General features: G+C 34.9%; 1 long non-coding RNA gene across 1 annotated transcript in view; it reads right to left on the bottom strand.

Moving 5' to 3' along the window:
• LOC127874713 (uncharacterized) overlaps window positions 1-13,842 on the bottom strand; it is a 73,341-nt gene extending 59,499 nt beyond the window's left edge. Inside the window, exon 1 of the long non-coding RNA XR_008047062.1 lies at window positions 13,648-13,842. This is a non-coding gene — a long non-coding RNA (uncharacterized LOC127874713). The remainder of the gene's footprint in view (window positions 1-13,647) is intronic.
• Between the last annotated feature and the right edge of the window lie 4,344 nt (window positions 13,843-18,186).

Below are 18,186 nucleotides of genomic sequence, written 5' to 3'. Positions count from 1 at the left end.
AAGCTTGTTATGCGTCTGACCTCCCTGTAGCTAAACGGTTGCAGCTATGCTCTGAACCTGTCAAGTGTTAGCGTTGAATCTGCTACCTGTTGTGTACACGAGTAACAACACATATATTGACTGTGCTCTTTGAAAAGAGGGTTTAGACCGCACAGTGAAATTTTCACTGCAGTAAATAGTCAGCCAATAATGTTTGCAAATACCAGATTGTAAATAATATAAACTCATACAATATGTATGGTGTTTTTACACATGTGTTGTGAAAGTTGTCTTCTTTAATTCATCAATTCATCAATTTTCTTTGGGTTATCAAACAATTTCAAATGTGATAATCGTTTATGTAATTTTGTAATTCAGGGGCTACAAATTGTGGATCAATTTTCTTTGCTTCATAATACTTTATTTCTTGGTATAATTCCCTTATTGAATATGCAACCCGTTTGTATTCGGCTATTCGAAAAAGCATACACTTATTGCGCAACCGTTGTTACAGTCAACACAAATTTGCGTAAAACAAAACTGCCGCGTTCGTCTTTAAATAAAAAGCAAGTAAACGTGTTTGTAATAAGAGAATTTGTTTACTTTTTAGTGTGATGGTGTTAACAGATTCCATGCTTTTCAAGACAAAATTTTACTTTTAAGATATATAAGATGGTGATGAGATATTGATGGTCGTTTATTAAGTATTTTATTCAACATATGAAATTTGTAAATATATTATTTATTAAAAAATAGCTATATATTTAATACATGTTTAAATATTTCTGAACAGTTGTAACTAAGTTTGCATACAAACGATATGCTACTTTGTTGTTCGTTTAACATACAGTTTTTTCAAATGTCCAATGATCTTAACAATTATTTGATTAAACTATATAGTCAATGACTTCCGAAATGGACCACAATAACAGGATTTCCACAAGCTAACATCAAGCCTGTGATATTTTTTACTCGAAACTAGAGCACATAATGTAAACAAAACTATAAATATTATAGTATAAGTAAAGTTAAGGTAGTACAATTCTATTTAATGAATTTCTTTTAAACGCGTTTTGGTATTATAATGATTTTTATGTATTTGTTTAATTTTGTTCAGAAAATCAATGTTTTTATTTCATTGCACCTGCTCATAGCTTTTTACTTAAAAAACTACTCATGATACCGCTCAAGGGACTCTGACAATAAAATCGCTCGGTGTTTAATCGAGTTCAATGAATTGGTATACCTCGAGAACAATTACACGTAACACAAAAACAATTGCAAAATATTTAAAAATACGTTTACGATAAATGTACATTTATTAGTTTCCATTTAGGAATCGAGCAAGAAATAAAACAAATTATATCCCGCTAAGAATTGTTATGGTGTCTTAACATACTGGGAATGAAATAAAACGAACAAATTAGAAAATATATTTTAAACGGTTATTCAAATTGTAAGAAATTCTTACCTTCAATTACTTTTTAAATAGTACTCTTCGTGTTCAGCTCTGAGTGCCGTACTGTTCGCAGATGACCATCGTTGTGACAACATGCATATATATATATATATACAACGGTCGCCCTACCTCTTTGAAAAATATCCTGGAATAGTTTTTTTAAATGAAAAAGAGCTCTCCTTTTGAACAACAGGATGTGCACCGAAATGAGGATTTCGTCCATTCGCGAGACAGTCCGTATTAGGCGACACCATGTCAGTATTGCGAAAGGAACATGCATTGTTGCGGGACAGCCGGTAAAAGCCCGGTATCATGTCGCTGGAGCGAAAAAAAAACGCATTGGAGCATGCTGACAATAACGTAGTGAAGTCACGGCGTGCATACGAGGAAATAAACGTGTTGGTTTTAAATACATAATCTTTTTTTCTAGGAATTTGAAACAAATGCGCGGTGATATTTGCGCTTTGTGTTTGGATTTACGGAAACTAATCATAGAGCAATAACAAGGATGAGTTTAAATTGTTCGTGACAAATTCTGGATACGTTTTGGTGTAAAGCAAAAAAGTGCAGTAAAATGGTTTCTTTATGTACTGAGAGCACCGAAATGAAAGTGTTTTAACGGACTGTGAGACATGCGAAAAAACAGGGAAAGACTTGACCTGTGAACAAAAAAGAAATGAGTTGAAATATCTGATGACAACGAACACAATTGTCATTATACAGTGCAAAAATGAATGGTACAAAGAAAACCACCGACAGCTACAACAACAATATCATAATACTTATGCAGACGATGATGACGATGAAGAAGAAGGCGAAGAAGAAGACGAAGAAGAAGATGATGATTACGACGATGATGAGAATGATGATGATGATGATGATGATGATGATGATGATGATGATGATGATGATGATGATGATGATAGTGATGATGATGATGATGGTGGTGGTGGTGGTGATGACGATGATGATGATGATGGTGATGATGATGATGATGATAATGATGATGATGATGATGATGATGATGATGATGATGATGATGATGATGATGATGATGATGATGATGATGATGATGATGATGATAATGATGATGATGATGATGATGATGATGATGACGATGATGATAACCTTGATAACCTGTTACTACTATCCCAATATCCCAATTGAAAGACCCTCTATTACATTGAAGAATTTCTAACCCTTTTTCCAATAGAAATGGCTTAACATGTATACATTTGTAACAATATCATGATTTTTTTCCTTTTGTGGAAATACTTTTTGTTTAAAGATTTCGACCCTGGACAAGGGCTTACGCAAGAGGGGGTGTAATTATTCAGTGACAGTGAGAGTCCATGGGGTAAAAAACGTTACCGAGAAGTTTTTTTTACTCACATTACGGGTTTGCAGTTGGAATGGGTGAGGCGGAAATATCAAGGGTTCTCCCTTCTCAGTTAAAAGAGGCATTGAACAGTATTCAATTAATCAGATACAAAATATTCTAAAGAAGTTGCGGATAAATTTAGTTGATATCAACAGACGGCCGTTCGGAAAAAATGAGGCGTACCTTGTTTACATGGGGAATGCGTGGTATCCAGTGACATTTAATGTATGTAAAACAAAAAGAAGAACATCTGAAAAGGGAGTCCTTTTGAAAGCGCAGACGTTGAATTTTACTTAAAAGATGATAATAGTGGCAGCTGCCGCGCGCTCAGAATATTCGCTGTATTCCGGGAGATTGTTGCAATATTGCAGTAACTTAATTCATTTTATGGATAGCGATTAAAAGTAAGATATGTTTAAAGTGTTTTTATTTGAAAAAAAGCTTCACAAAACTAAAGGATTATAGTTTTTAATCGAAGCAAAGAAGTTTTTCATTAGCATAAACAATGTAATAAAAATTATGTTTATCACATTATATTGATAGATTTAAATCGACTTTAGCGCTTTGTATTGCACTTTATTTATCTCGATACTTACATATGCCCGGAACACAACTTTAAGCTTATGAAAACTATCAAAATGTCACCATACATTACCGTTAATATTTGAGCCTCGCTCTGTGAAAATGGGGTTTAATGCATTTACAGTGCGCACAGGGTAATCAGGGACGACACTTTCCGCTTTATGATATTTTCTGTTTCAAGAAAGTCTCTTCTTAGCAAAAATCTAGTTTAGGCGGAAATTGTCGTCCCTGAGTAGCCTGTGCGAACTGCACAGGTAAATCTGGGACAACACTTTACGCACATGCATTAAACCCCTTTCAGAGACCGCGGCTCATTTATATACTTAATTTTTGTTAAGTATTACTCTTTTAATATGAAAGCATAGAAGATAGATAATTAAGCAAAAGTGCAGAATACAAAAACGTTTCGGTGTATGAAATACTTTTTTTATACTTTTAGCCTACATTATATCTGTCCGTTTAGCGCAGTGGTTGATACACGCGTTTCTAACCTCGGCGATCCGGGTTCAATCCCCGTGCCCCTAGGATTGTAGGGTTTGGTTGGTGTTCACAATTCCGGACATGTGGGGCACTCCGTCTTCTCCATACAACCCAAGACCACATCAAAATTGAAAATCGTTCAACCACAATCTAATAGCTGGAAATTGCAACTTGAATTCAAAACTCGTCCCAACTTTCGAGAGTGTAGTAAATTAATTAGGTAGGAGTGCTGGGACACACTCCGGCGCTAGAGGACCTCATAACTTGGAAAAACACGCCCATTTTAAGGAGCCCATATGATACACCAAGCAAGTTCTTAGACAGTTCGACCACGTTCTTAAGAAAATGTAGAACGAGATGTGAACTTGCTTGAAGGTGTAGTTTTGGTTGTAAAAAATAGACAATATGATTGAATGACGTTCATACACAGTTCGCGCTACGTGCAGCTCGTTTCTATCCCGCCCTATCCCGTTGCCAGTCCGTCTTTATCCAGTTCAAATCGGGTAAAGTTTCCCACTGTCCCCGTTGATATACCGTTTCCAGTCAGACCGAGCCCGTCCTCAGCCAGTTTGATCACGTTCGTACGCAGTTTTTCTTTATTCGATGTGCAGTGGTAACTCGTTCAAAGGCAGTTCTCACTCCGTCCAACTACGTTCTTAGAACGTTTAACACGTAATTGCAGCCACGTTCTGCACGACGATTATAAAACCGACTACGTTCCTGCCAGTTCTCATGTATGTTTAACGCTTTGAGCCGACCAGACGTACATTTGTACAAATGCATTATCTCTTAGCAGAAAGTATAGAAAATCCTGGCTTCGTGTTCACAAAACATTTTTGCAATCGAAAATCGATTTTAGCTGACATCGATTTTCATTTTTGCCTTTCAACTGGAATGACAAGCAAAATTTTCGATTGCAAAAACTGTTTTGTGAACACGGGGCCAGGTCATCGTTTGGCAAGGATGACGTAGGAATAAGTCCAATAGAGCCGTCTTCTAAACATTCTTTCAGTTTTGACTGGTTGTAGATCTGAGCATCGGACTGGCTTTCCAAACCACTAACATCTATCCACATGAACTTATGGTCTGCATCTACCAAGGCTATAAGAACGATTGAGAAAAAGCCTTTGTAGTTATGGTACATGGTCCCCGTCATTGGAGGCTTTCTGATGGCAACCTGTTTCCCATCCAGAGCTCCACATGCATGTGAAACATTCCATCACGTCTTGAACTCCTCGACAACGCGTTCACAAGCATCACTATCAACAGGACAATCAATAACGTCACGTTTCAGCTCCATCACCAGAGCATCGCATACTTCTCTCACTACTAAGCCTAATGTGGATCTGGCTACCCGGAAATCATATTGAAGGTTGGCGTAGCTATTTCCTGTTGCCAGAGATGACGGAGAGTGATAGCGAGCTTCATTCCTGGTTCCAAAGCCTTTCTGCAATTGGTGTCACTTTTCTCTATAAGTGGGTGATGCGTTCCGAAAGCTCGTCAAACATTGGCGGGGTGATTCTCAAGAAGTTGTAAAAGGACTCTTGTAACAACTGCATTGAACGAGTACAACTTACTTGGAACCTACTGCGAACTCCTTAAAACGAGTACAACGTACTAAAAAATTACTGGGAACTTATAGAACGTGTTGAAAACGTTGTAAGAACTTATCTTTGAGTTTCTATTTATTTACACGAAACAAGATCGTACTTGAGACGTAGTGCGGACGGGGTCGGTCTGTCTGAGAACGGATTGGACGGACTAGAAACGGACTCGATCGGTGTGGCATCATACAGGTAATTTCGGTCCGATCGCACAACGTTCTGGGACGTTCCTTATGCGACCTTAGTACGACCTATGCGTTCTAAGTACGTCCATTCCGTTTCCAGTACGTTTCCACTACGTTGAATTGTAGAACGGGATTATCGGAAGAAAATTTTGAGTTCTGAAACACCTCTCCCGTTCAACCCAGTTCCAGGCCGTCCACAAAGTTCGAAGACAGTTCGTAACACGTTGCTACTACGATCACTCCCTTCTCACACAGTTCGAGCCCGTTTAGTCACATTTTTCAGAACGTACTTCGAATGGAGTTGGTGTATCGGGGGTATTAGCCATCGTCTTTCAGTAAACATTACGCCAGATTCGCAGAACTCTGGTTCGTATAACTATTTTGCGTAAACTGATTTGATGTAACTGACGGAAGTATGAGGTCGTGGCTGTTAATAGATTTATTGCCGAGCTCTGTGTGACTACTAGTATTTTGAGCGTAAGAGTACATAAATGATCCGTGTTCTGTGAAAAAGTGGTTTAAAACATGTGCGTAAAGTGTCGTCCCAGATTAGCATGTGCAGTCCGCACAGGCTAATCATGGACGACACTTTCAACTTTATGATATTGTTCGTTTCGAGAAAGTCTCTTCTAAGCAAAAATTCAGGCGGAAAGTGCTTACCTGATTAGCATGTGCGGACTGCACAGGCTACTATGGGACAACACTATGTATGTCATGCAGAGCTAAGAGATTAAAAATCGCAACTAGTGTATTGGCGTGTGTTTATTCACAAACTTGTTTCGATGAAACTCGGTGTCCTTATTATTCGATAAGATTATGAAAAAGTAAGCCTCATTTGAATTATACAATCTTTACGCAAAAATATGAAAAACGGTCTTATCATTCATAGCTATGAGATGTAATAATCAAAGTACTGACAGTACTGGTGTGACGATGCTTTTGAAGAGGGTGGATATAAAAGCATCAATTTAAGTTTATCTACAATACCACATTTGTGTAAGTGGGAACGAAAATTTTGGGTACGAAAAAAAAATGGGTACGAAAATTTTGGATACAAAAATTATGCCAAAAATAAATTGGGTACGAACAAAAATTTGGTTACGAAAAAAAATTGGGTAGGACAAAATTTGGGTAGGAAAAAAATAGGGTTCGAAAAATAATTGGGTACGAAAAAAAATGGATACGAAAAATTTTAGGTACGAATTTTTTTGGGGGGTACGGGGAAGTAGTACCCGTGGGGAACTTGACCCATTCAGCGAAACTGGGAGGGGGTTACATTCTCGATCAGATATAACAAGAAATATCTTTAAAAAGATATTCGACGTGTATTTTCTGTACCACTTATCTTTTGTTCTGTTACAGTATTTAAAACGTTTGTTGGTTATAACATTACGTTACGTAGCAGATATATTAAATACTTGACATGCTCTTTAATTACACCATGCATTTTAATTTCAGATGTTTATCATACCAAACTTTATATTTCGTTGTTTCCTTTCCTAAGTTAAAGGGGCCTTTTCACAGATTTTGGCATTTTTTAACTTATTCATTAAATGCTTTATATCGATAAATGTAAACATTGTATCGTAAAAGCTCCAGAAAAAAAAAACAAGAATAAAATTAAAAAAAGGAAAAGAACATTGTCCGGACTAGGTTTCGAACCAGTGACCCCTGGAGTCCTGCCAGAGTCCTGAAGTAAAAACGCTTTAGCCTACTGAGCTATTCCGCCGATCACACTAGATGTATTTTATACCTTATATAAGCAATCTTCGTAGTTTCACAAAATCTAACGACAAAAACAGAACTCTCCAAATTATTTAATCGTTTCGCGTTGCAACGCTTTATAATTTTTAGGTTTTAAAATCGTCAAAAGATGCATATAATGGCTATATTAGACCACGGTAAATGTTCAGTATTACTGTTTCCTCACAAATATCATAACTAAAACGAAAATTTGCGAATCTGAAACAACTTTTTTCAATTTTGTCAATTTACCAAAGCGTGAAAAGATCCCTTTAATGATGTTATGTGTACGGACGTGATTTCACATGCCCATGTACATGAACATATATTTTTTCTCTTTTGATTATTGTTTTTTCTCAATAAGCTATGGCATGTTTGTTCGTTAAGTAAGGCAATGATTTCATGATGATTCCCGAAAGTAGGTATGAGCACATAGTCGAATACGACTTGAATACGTGAGTTCGCCCATGAACACATGGTAAGGTTAACTAAATCTCCGCGATATGACCTAACATGTGTTTAAAACAGAAAACAATATTCAACAAACGAATGAATTATCAAACATAGTGTGTGCACTGATGTGGCTCTGTAATTTCTGTTTGAAAAGTTTATTAAATATGCTAAATAAGAGAGCACGCATACGAGCGAGTTTCATAGATGTCGCACGGCTATTATGCTGTTTATATACCATACTCGCTTTAACGTTTACAAATGGCAGGTTCGAAAAAATTCGTTTTCTTTACACTCATGATCGCGTTAAACGTTAATTATACACGTTTTCATTCGCAATTTATTTACAGAATCACGAAAATGTTAAATACAATACAGAAAATGCATAGTTGTTTCATTGATCTATATACATATAATGGATTGAATATAACTGATTTAAAATTAACGTTTTTAAACTATTATTAAATCTTTTTCTCAGAATATGCTGCCCTATTTATAGCTGAGCTTCCTTTACCTTTATCAATGAAAATCAGCGAGGTATGCCGATTAGAAAAATGGAGCTATCTCAATCTTTTACATAGGTCGGTCGGCTCGGTCTTTTACATAGGTCGCCATTGTGAAGAATTTATTCATGGTATGATGACTTAGACGAGCTGCTTCGCAGCGTCGTCAATAATGCAGATGTATAAGAAAACAAAAAACATGCATGCGGAAGGTGATAGCAAGATGGGGAAGATATGCTACCAATTGAAAGAAAATCGACTTGTTTCAATCACCTTTGGCTCTGAAAAATGTTCGGAGACATCGACATGCGCGCTTTGTATCGGTTACTGGAGTAACGCATATACTGTCGTTTGAGACAAGAAACTTTAAAGTTATGAAATTATTAGCTATTTAAACCAAGTGGCATCGTAGCTTTTCCAACTGTAAAGGCATTTGGGCCGTGGTCTGTGAAAAGGGGTTTTTATGCATGTGCGTAAAGTGTCGTCCCAGATTAGCCTGTGCAGTCCGCACAGGCTAATCAGGGACGACACTTTCCGCTATTGTGATAGTTTAATTTTGAAGAAAGTCTCTTGTAAGCAAAAATCCAGTTTAAGCGTAGAGTGTCGTCCCTGATTAGCCTGTGCTTTACGCACATGCACGGCTCATATATGTTTGAATACACTTGACAAAGGATCCACTATATGTTACAGACCAAATTATTGAGGTACGAGTAGTTTCTGAGATTTTTGAAAATAGTATGTCCATACTTTCAGCTTTGATGCTTATTGATTTGCCATGGTCTGGCCATTTGTATTAACGCCTGTACGACGGATTTTTGTTTCGCGCGTTTATGAAAAGTATTGCTGCATGAGAGATGAAACTTATATATATATATATATGCAAACTAGCTGGAGATATTGGGCAACTCCATATTTCGGTTCGCGGCTTTTTTTCTACTGTACCTTGTATTACTTGTCACGTTGTGTCGCGTTTAACTCAAATATTATTGATGCTATATGTGATTAAACTTAACAAAGATATTAGCAAGCATTTTTGCTTGGTGTATTTTGGCAATCTCCATGCAAAGTTGTCGCTCCTTCTTCTCACATGTAATGTAACCGTCGTGCAAGAGATTGGTATTTGGTTCATTGTTTCTACATAACGAAAAGATTTCTAGTTTGCGATATCAGTCTGTATGAACCATGTTACCCCGGGCTGTGGCCAGTTTTGACCGCAAAGGATATTTTTAAACAAAACTGTGCAGATAACCACAATAAGAGCTTACATACCAAATAATAAATATCGGGGCATTGTAAATTCAGATAAGAGGGTTTTCGGTTAAGTTTTCACTTGTTTAATTTTTCTGGTTACCTACATGTTTAGCGATCATAAACGAGTTGAAACTTTGTATGAGACGAACAAACGTTGCAGATTACCACATAACGATTTGTCATACTCTGGGCGTTATGGGTTCATAGAAGATGTTTTGTTAAGTTTTCACTTTTAAATTTAATGTTATCTAGCGGAACTGACTTATTTGAAACTTTGATTTAGAATCGCCCATTTATTATTATTATATTATTATTATTATTATTATTATTATTATTATTATTATAATTATAATTATTATTATTATTATTATTATTATTATTATTATTATTATTATTATTATTATTATTTTTATTATTATTTATTATTATTATTATTATTGTTGTTATTATTATTCATTTATTTTTATTTTTATTTTGTATTATTATTTTTACTTTTTATTATTATATGATTTTTTTTGGGGGGAGGGGGTTATTTCGTGCAATTCTTTCTAGTAAATATCGGGAAATGTCGTTATAAGTACATTGATGATGACACAGTACCGACGACGTCATACGCTGGACATTGGACACCTATCCACAACTTCGTGCTAAAGATAGCTAAAACGGCGGACTGATTTTAACAACAATTGTCAACGTTAAAGTTATTACCCAGATTTATAAAATTAAAAACCAATATAAATACTACGACCAACAAATTAAGAAAACGCTTAAACGTTCATGTGTCGTAAACTTAGGTTTCGCAAGTAATGAAGCTATAAGGAGGAAATATAGGCTAAAATGTGTATGTCGTATACATTTGGGCCGTGCTCTATGAAGAGGGGGTTTAATACATGTGCGTAAAGTAACGACCCTTTCCACTTTTATGGTATTTTTCGTTTAGAGGAAGACCATTCTTGACGAAAATCCAGTTAAGGCAGAAAGTGTCGTCCCTGATTAGCCTGTGCAGTCCGACACTTTACGCACATGTATTAAACCCCGTTTTCCAAGAGCGAGGCTCCTTTTTTGCATTAAACGCATGTTTGTGTAATATGTTACAATATTATTAAAATATTTTTAGATAATATAGCTAGATATTTAAATACGGCGTCTTTGTTGTTGTTACTTGGTCAGGTAGCAATATGTGGGCGCGCACTTTTATGTAAACGAATATGTATGTCTTCAACCATTATTTGGAAGAAATAATTTCTATAAATTACTATTTAATTAATAACATTTTATATCTAGAACTGTTAAAAAGTTGTTAATATTAAAACATTAGAAATAATTATAAAAATTTATTTTATGTTTTCCGGTGGTTTATAGAGAAATATCAGTGAAATAAAACTAGTATTCTACTGTTTTAAACAGTGAAAAGTATCGATATTTGACACTGTTTTACTGTGAAATGACGTCATATTTTTGACGAAATGACGTCATCATTCCAGCGAAATAATTTAGTCAAACTCATTTACAATGTAAATAAATGGTAAAAAAAGCATAAATTAAAAATAAAATTTGTTGGATTTGATGGAATATTGATTTTATTTCACTCGTGATCATAGAAAATAAATATTTTCACTCGTGGCTGCGCCACTCGTGAAAATATTTTTTCTATGATCACTCGTGAAATAAAATCGATATTCCACCGAATCCAACAAATATCCTCTATGTATTCAAACAATAACTGGTAAGACACATTTCAGGTAAAATCAGGTACCATAATTTGAGCCATTCTCTGTGAAAGGGGGGTTTAATGCATGTGCGTAAAGTATCGTCCCAGATTAGCCTGTGCAGTCTGCACAGGCTAATCAGGGATGTCACTTTCGGAAAAACTTTATTTTTGCTAAAAAGAGACGAAAACATATCATAAAAGCGGAAAGTGTCGTCTCTGATTAGCCTGTGCAGACTGCACATGGTAATCTTAGGCGGCACTGTACGCACATGCATTAAGCCTCCTTTTCACAGAGCACGACCAAAATGTATTCAAACAATAACTACTTATTAACATGTAAGTTAAAATCTGAACCACCATAATTCATACTCACAAATCAGCCCAACCAGAACATCCGAAGCAATCACACCAAATGTTCGAAATATTGCATGGTATTATTGAGATATCTGACCTTCAAAGAACATTAAGGTTTATGTGATTTTAAGTAAATGTAACATGTGATCGATGGTTGAGCATCTGTGGTCCCGGTTAACCAAATTCAATTTAATATCAGTTAATATTGAATGCTGTGCAGCAGTTATTAAATTTAATTGTATACGTTAGTATGACATTATGTATCAATAAAATTGCATTTCTGCAAAAATGGTCTTAAAGTTAATGGTGTTTTTTTTTCAAAACGATAAGCCTTAAGAAGTGGGTTATGTTGTGTATTACAGTTTTATTTTGTGTTGTGTTGCACTGTGTTGCTCCATTGTGTAATGTTGCTCCGTGTTGTTATGTTCTACGTTGTGTTTTGTCGTGTTATAATGTGTTATGTTGTATTTTGTTGTATTATAATGTGTCCTGTTATTGCTTGTTGTATTAAAATGTGTGGTGTTTTGTTATGATTTGTTGTAAGGTATCATAGTATGTCATGTTTGTCCGTGGTATATTGTGCTGTGTTGTGTTATGTTGTGTTGTATTATATCGTGTGATTTTTTTCCGTATTGTATGATACTGTATTGTGTAGTATTGTGCTGTTGTGTTGTGATGTGTTCTGCTGCGTCATTTTTTTCCGTGTTGTAATGTCCCATGTTGTTGTATGCCGTTTTATATTGTGATATGTCGTATTGTAAAGTGTTATGTTTTTCTTATTGTATTTTACTGTGTTGTGTCCTGTCGTTTTATGTTATGTTGTGTAGTATTATATTGTGTCACGTTTTTTTCTTGATGTATTGAACTGTGCTGTTTTATATCGTTTTATGGTGTGTGGTGTTATACTTGAGTATTTTGTTTTGGTTTTCTTGTTGTATTGTACTGTGTTGTGGTATGTCGTATTATGTTTTATTGTGTTGTTTTATACTTTGTCCTGTTGTCCCATGTTGTATTGCACTGTGCGGTTTTATGAAGTATTATGTTGTGTCGTGTCGCATTTTATTGTTTTGGTTTTCGTATCGTTTTGTTTTCACTTTCATTATTGAAAGTGTCTCAATACTATCGCTGCACGATTTGCAAATCATACAAATGTAAACATATAAATGCATGATATTCTTCATATCTCATTACTACTTTTGAAATAGTAAAACCCGTTTTAAAGTTGCTATAATTGAATGGAAATATTCACAGGACGTGCCCCTGTGCGTTAGAAATAAATCGTACATAAAAGAATCATAACCACATGGGCCCCCATAAGGTTAGACATCAGTGTTTCAATGCGTCAATGCCTATGTTCCTCTTGTTGTACCACTGACCTGCACATGTTTTCACATGAGTCCCCCCTCACATGCACACGACCCTTGGTGTTGGTCAGCTGGCGCGGTTCCCAGCGCCATCTGTCGCCTCGGGCCTTGGTTCCCAGCTATGTACACAGAGCTAGACAGTGCAGTTGAACGTGATAATGTACTTAACTATTGCAACAGCGCCATTAACATTATTGTAACCTTTAAACACGACAAGGACACCACCGCGCTTGCTGCTTTGGAAGCAAAAATTTAAGCATGATTACTTCATTTCGTTTTGCAGTAACGACGTTGACGAATAATGGCGCAAAGTAGAATGTCAAAATGATAACAGCGAGTAGTCACTGTTTAAACGAAATAGACATAAAACAAAGTTAAGGAAAATAACTACTGGTCATGTACGTAATTCCGGCCACTTTTGGGACTATTTAAGAAAAATCTTTAGTGTTAGGCAACTGGTTGAAACTAAACTTCACATATATAATCCTGGGTTCAAAACTCACCTAGCATGAAAATTTAAATAGAATTAGATCGGTGAATGTTACTTAATGAACAGAAAATGATGAAATGTAAACTCTCCATTTTCGTAGGTTAAATGTACCTAAAAAATCGGCCACTTTTCAGTTTGACCTGCAGATAAAATTACAAAGCAATATCTTGAGACAAATGTCCTCAATTTCAGAGTATTAATCAATGTTTATACTATTAAAATTTTTGACTTGAAATTTAAAATAAATGCGAAATTATTATACCAGTTACTCCCCCTACCTATTTTAATAAATATAAACAATGGGAAACTGCTAATTCACAAAAAAAGATTTGTTTTTAATGTGTTTAATAATTTTTTTCTAACATAGCTAAAAAAGTAAACACATCTTGTTTAAAAAGTTGACTTCAGTGTTGATTATTAGTAAACGCTTATATATAATATTAAAACATGTAATCTAGTAATATTCTTATCAAGGGAGGTAATTCAGATATTAAAAATTTATATTTTGGTTCTGATTTTTATGTTTTGAATATAATTTTTTGTACAAATAATTAGTAAAACTTTAATTAAAGTTTATTAGATAAAATAAAAATAATTTTATCAAATATATTTGTTTCTTATATGAATATAATTGTTGCAACTAATGATGACATCACTTTCCCCACGAGCCAAATGTTTCCTGCTATATTTGTGACATTCTAACACAAAAGTTTACAGTGATATGGTTCTTACATTTGCAAAATATTGAGAGTGCGGATGGTTTTCATGTTGATTTTTCTAAATAAAAACAAAATATGTGCGTTAAGATCATGAAAATGATTTTACACAGGTGGCCGATTTTTTACGTACAGGCCGGAATTACGTACATGACCAGTAATCTCATTTTATTTCGAAAAAGACGCATTTTGTTTGAATCGATGTCATATGCCATTTTATTTTCACCAAACATTCGATGTTCTGATTATACTTAAAATAACTATAGAACAAATATTATACTTGGTTTATTTAAATATTTGAATGCGAACTATGCTGAACGCTGATGGCATTATTAGAGTATAATCTCTAAATACATAAGCATTGCTGCCAGCGTTTCATTTCTAATAAATCATGAACAGGACCAAAAATAGACGGAGAGTATACATTTTGCAAAAAGATTGTTAGTGCTTCGTAGCCTAATTTAAAAAAAAATAATTTCATGCTATTCCAATTCTCTAAATTTCACTACAAATACCGTCGGCAATTACGCCAAAACAATTTTGAAGAACGTGTGCGTTTAAATATACTAACTCCTTTTGCAGCGGAACAATGCCGCTGCGTTGTATGTGGCAAGCGACAACAATTCTTTGAGGGCATCGCGAACGGGCTTAATTCTGGATCAGAACAAGTTCAGCGTTGAGTTTAAAACAGGCGCGAACGATGAGAGGCTCCGTCGTGTTTTTCTGCACTGAGCACCTGTCGAGTACTTGGGAATATAAACACCGTATGGTCGTGACCAGCGACTTTTACTTGGGTCAATTTCATTCATAAAATGTCGGCATGTAATAGATTACGGGGTTAAGAGAGAGCACACATATGGTATGTAAACATTCAATAGAAGTTTACAGTACTTGTTGCACTAACTCACAAAAATATAACATTGTGTCAAGCAAAGTAACAAAAACAACAACACACGTTTACAACGGTTTTGCATGGGTTCGAGCGTGTGGCTTATTGCTTCGAAGTCACTCGTGAACGCAAGTCGCTAAATATACATAGAATTCAAAGACACTGTAAATGATGTTATATTATGAAACTGTTTTCACCATGCTTAGACATGAGTAAACTATGGTTCTTCTCTAGAAAATATTCACAACTGTTAGGTAAAAGAGTAAACAACCATATGGCTGAACAAACAAGACCACTTGCCACGATGTTGCCAGAATAGGGTGTTATAACAATACCTTACAATTATTAATTTTTAGGAATAAAAGGAAGACGAGTTTATTTTTCCATAACATTAAGCTAATTTTGAATGATGTGCAATAACTTAAGCGCAGGTTTGTAAACATTCACATGAATAACGGCGATTTTCAAGACGCTTTTTTAAAATTCTTAGCAAATCGCGCCAAATCACAACAATTGTAAGAAGTCGTCTTTTATTCTGTTTATATGTAAATCATACTTTCAAAAATATTGTATGCCAATTGCGAAATACATAAATATATTTTAAATAAAGGTCATTTTCTATTGGACTACCTCATTATAAATAGTTGTTGTTTTTATTACGGAAAACGTATATATATTATTCTCTCGCCATGTGTGTTTCTGGTGGGGGGGACATTTCGTCGACGGCTCACGAATTTGTCTTGGCTTGTGGGATTTTGAAATAATTAGGCACACATGATCAAGTGTTCTGTTCTGTTCATGATCAAGACTGTGGCGTAACTCTTAAACACAACACAATAACCCCGAACGACGACACAATAATACAATTCAGAAAAAAATCTGTATAAACTTAATTCCAATTTAATTATGTTTAAACACGGAGTGTATATTGACGTGTAATCTAGAATCCGTGGTTTAAATAACTATTCGATGTTATTGAATTTTTATACAAAGTTTCCAAATAATATATTTTCATATTCCTAAGCAATAATTGTCAATTTCAATTTTATTAATTCAGCAGCAAGTCTAAATTTTCTGATACAATCTTATTTACCAAATGTGCTAAACTGAACTACATAAAGCATTACCCCCCTTTCTATTCAAAAAGACACAAACCTACGTTGCTACTATTTAAATATAAGACTTTGTGATCCACAACAGATGTATAATATCCTATTTTATCACATGCGATACCCTGTTTCCCATGAAATATGACCATTACGAATATTTTTTTATCACATGCCATACCCTGCTTCCCATGTAATACAACTATTTCATATATTTTTACTTTACACATGCGTAATATACTTTTTAAGCGTTTTCATTGGCTTAGTTTTCGTTTATTGACCAATCGCATTTTGTTATTTTGCTGAAATGACGTTGCAACGTCAAATGATGTCACGAAATGTAAAAATTCGGGATTTATCATTATGTTTGCGTAAATATTTATTTAATTTGCCCATTTTAAAACATGTGATAAAAAGATATCACATTCGTTGTCGTACCATACCATATTTTATTAAACTCGTCCAGGAAATTCGTTAGTAAGCTCGCCAAAGGCTCGTTTACCAACAAAATTCCTGAACTCGTTTAATAAAATATTGTATGAAATGACAACTCGTGTCAGATCCTATAGATCTATATCTTACTCATGTGCATTATACTTTTTATGCGTTTTCATTGGCTTATTTTCGTTCGATTGACCAATCGCATTTTGTTGTTTTGCTGAAATGACGTTACCGCGTCAAATGACGTCACAAAATGTAAACAACATTCGGGATGTATCATTATGTTTGCGCAAATATTTATTTAATTTGCTCCTTAAAAAGCATGTGATACAAAGATCTGACACTCGTTGTCATTTCATACCATATTTTATTAAACCCGTCCAGGAAATTCGTAAGTAAGCTCGTCAAAGGCTCGCATACAAACAAAATTCCTGAACTCGTTTAATAAAATATGATATGATATGACAACTCGTGCCATATCATGTATATAAGTATTATGATATTATTACATAAAACTGTTGCGGGTCAGCATATACAGTAATAAGGTAGTCGTGAAGACGCAGCGATGACCTGTAAATAAACTCTGACATTCACAAATTACATAAAACTGTCATATTCGTGTTTGAATTCAAAACTAACAACACAAACAATGTTTATTTCCGAGTCGTTTATGTATTATTACATGAACACTGTTGTCACATTGATCCTTATTACGTACGAATTACTGAATGTTTCGGTGTCTTTAACAGGGGATTTCAACATTTCATCAATAAATTTAATTCCGTTACTTCAGGGCCGTTAATCACGGACGCCTCTTCTTTTTGCGATGCATAAATTAACGAGCCATTGCTATTTCCCAGGTGGCGCTAATGTTTTGACATTTGGTGGATAATTATTCAGGGTGAGTAGGTTTTATATGGGTTTTTTTTTCAAACATATTTCGCATTATTTTAAAACTCGGGCAATGTTGTGCGATTCAGCGAAGATTAATGCATCCACAAACGTACAGAAATATACAATCACAACCTTTTTGGAAACGTGAGGACCTTTATAAGTTGTGGCATGGTGGAGTTTTTGAAAGCAAATCGATATATTTTGCCTGTGTGACAAGCAAATTTTCTCCCGATTACTTCGCGAGCGACATCAAACGATTGCGTTCAACATATACTAGTTACTGCATGCAGAAACACATGGGCTTCTTGCAGATATAAAAGATACTTTTGTTGTTGTTTTCAAAAGAGATGAAGAAAAAGAGATGAGGTGGCGCTAAGTACATGAGGTGGCGCCAATGCACGATATATGAATCATCACATGACTTACTTTTGATATGTAATGTTCCTTTTTCATATTTATTTTTATGTTTCGACGTAAATTCTTGAAACCAAATCTATACAGAACATATACAGATTCTATATAAAAAAACACAAGATGTAAATATATAAGTAACCAACACAATTTAGAAGCCAATAACCTGCTACAAAATATATTGTACGATATA

This window comes from Dreissena polymorpha, chromosome 3, assembly GCF_020536995.1.
Source record: "Dreissena polymorpha isolate Duluth1 chromosome 3, UMN_Dpol_1.0, whole genome shotgun sequence".
NCBI classification, from domain to species: Eukaryota; Metazoa; Mollusca; class Bivalvia; order Myida; family Dreissenidae; genus Dreissena; species Dreissena polymorpha.
Note: the sequence above shows the minus strand (reverse complement) of the source record. Positions and strands in the feature narration are given on the sequence as shown.